This window comes from Salvelinus fontinalis, unplaced genomic scaffold (genome assembly GCF_029448725.1).
Source record: "Salvelinus fontinalis isolate EN_2023a unplaced genomic scaffold, ASM2944872v1 scaffold_1777, whole genome shotgun sequence".
NCBI classification, from domain to species: Eukaryota; Metazoa; Chordata; class Actinopteri; order Salmoniformes; family Salmonidae; genus Salvelinus; species Salvelinus fontinalis.
In genome coordinates this window covers 26,170-28,245 of record NW_026601986.1, presented here as the reverse complement: position 1 = coordinate 28,245, position 2,076 = coordinate 26,170, and the positions used below count along the sequence as shown (strand labels likewise).

The 2,076-nt window shown below is 46.2% G+C and overlaps 1 long non-coding RNA gene across 1 annotated transcript; it reads right to left on the bottom strand.

Moving 5' to 3' along the window:
- Positions 1 to 1,053: 1,053 nt before the first annotated feature.
- On the bottom strand, positions 1,054 to 1,477 carry LOC129849948 (uncharacterized). The gene is made up of 4 exons (XR_008758706.1): positions 1,397 to 1,477; positions 1,315 to 1,366; positions 1,202 to 1,267; positions 1,054 to 1,134 (listed from the first exon to the last, which is right to left on the bottom strand). It is a non-coding gene; the product is annotated as an uncharacterized LOC129849948 (long non-coding RNA).
- Between the last annotated feature and the right edge of the window lie 599 nt (positions 1,478 to 2,076).

Sequence of the window (2,076 nt, the reverse complement as noted above, 5' to 3'; positions counted from 1 at the left end):
TCCCTCCCCTCTCTCCCTCCCCTCTCTCCCTCCCCTCCCTCCCGTTGTTTCCAGGTATCCAGGCCTACTGCTTGTCCCATGTGACACGGGAGGAGAGTGCTGTCTAGAAGCCAGTCTGGAGGCCGCCATGTTGCTCTGGATGCCAGGGACGGATCACATGTCCAGGGTCCTACTGTCTGGAGAATGAATTAATCACATAGTGTCTCAGAGTAGTACTGCTGATGTAGGATCAGGACCCCCATTCACAAAGTGTCTGAGTAGTACTGCTGATGTAGGATCAGGGCCCCCCATTCACAAAGTGTCTGAGTAGTACTGCTGATCAGCCCCCCCCCCCCCATTCACAAAGTGTCTCAGAGTAGTACTGCTGATGTAGGATCAGGACCCCCATTCACAAAGTGTCTCAGAGTAGTACTGCTGATCAGGACCCCCATTCACAAAGTGTCTCAGAGTAGTACTGCTGATGTAGGATCAGGACCCCCCCATTCACAAAGTGTCTCAGAGTAGTACTGCTGATGTAGGATCAGGGCCCCCCCATTCACAAAGTGTCTCAGAGTAGTACTGCTGATGTAGGATCAGGGGCCCCCATTCACAAAGTGTCTCTGAGTAGTACTGCTGATGTAGGATCAGGGGCCCCCCATTCACAAAGTGTCTCAGAGTAGTACTGCTGATCAGGACCCCCATTCACAAAGTGTCTCTGAGTAGTACTGCTGATGTAGGATCAGGACCCCCATTCACAAAGTGTCTCAGAGTAGTACTGCTGATGTAGGATCAGGAGCCCCCATTCACAAAGTGTACAGTTCTGTTACTCTGAGACTGTGAATATGGGACCTGATCCTAGATCTAGTTCTCTTACTCAGTGTGTGAGTATGGGACCTGATCTTAGATCTAGTTCTGTTACTCTGAGACTGTGAGTATGGGACCTGATCCTAGATCTAGTTCTGTTACTGAGACTGTGAATATGGGACCTGATCTTAGATCTAGTTATGTTACTCTGAGACTTGTTTGTGAATATGGGACCTGATCTTAGATCTAGTTATGTTACTCTGAGACTTGTTTGTGAATATGGGACCTGATCTTAGATCTAGTTATGTTACTCTGAGACTGTGAATATGGGACCTGATCCTAGATCCAGTTCTGTTACTCTGAGACTTGTTTGTGAATATGGGACCTGATCTTAGATCTAGTTATGTTACTCTGAGACTGTGAATATGGGACCTGATCCTAGATCCAGTTCTGTTACTCTGAGACTTGTTTGTGAATATGGGACCTGATCTTAGATCTAGTTATGTTACTCTGAGACTGTGAATATGGGACCTGATCCTAGATCCAGTTCTGTTACTCTGAGACTTGTTTGTGAATATGGGACCTGATCCTAGATCCAGTTTGAATATGGGACCTGATCCTAGATCCAGTTCTGTAACTCTTAAGACTTGTTTCTGAATATGTGTACAGCTCTTTAGTATCACAACTTTGACTTTTTTTTTTTAATTGATAGTTCACCTGAAATTATATTTTGATTTCCTTACCCTGTAAGCATTCTTGGGACAAAGACTAAATTGTAATTAATAAAAAATTTAAAAAGACGGTAATCCATGCTTTGTTTTTGTTTTACCTGGACACTGTCTCCAAATAACAAACGTTTTTGTTGTTGTTGTTGTCCCAAACCCTGCAAGTCAACGTCCCCCCCTCATGTCCTGGATGAACTATCCCGTCAACGCTTTACACCGGTGGGGATTGGCCGTTATAGACAGGTAACCGGTGGGGATTGGCCGTTATAGACAGGTAACTGGAAGGGATTGGCCGTTATAGACAGGTAACTGGAAGGGATTGGCCGTTATAGACAGGTAACCGGTGGGGATTGGCCGTTATAGACAGGTAACTGGAAGGGATTGGCCGTTATAGACAGGTAACCGGTGGGGATTGGCCGTTATAGACAGGTAACCGGTGGGGATTGGCCGTTATAGACAGGTAACCGGAAGGGATTGGCCGTTATAGACAGGTAACCGGTGGGGATTGGCCGTTATAGACAGGTAACCGGTGGGGATTGGCCGTTATAGACAGGTAACTGGAAGGGAT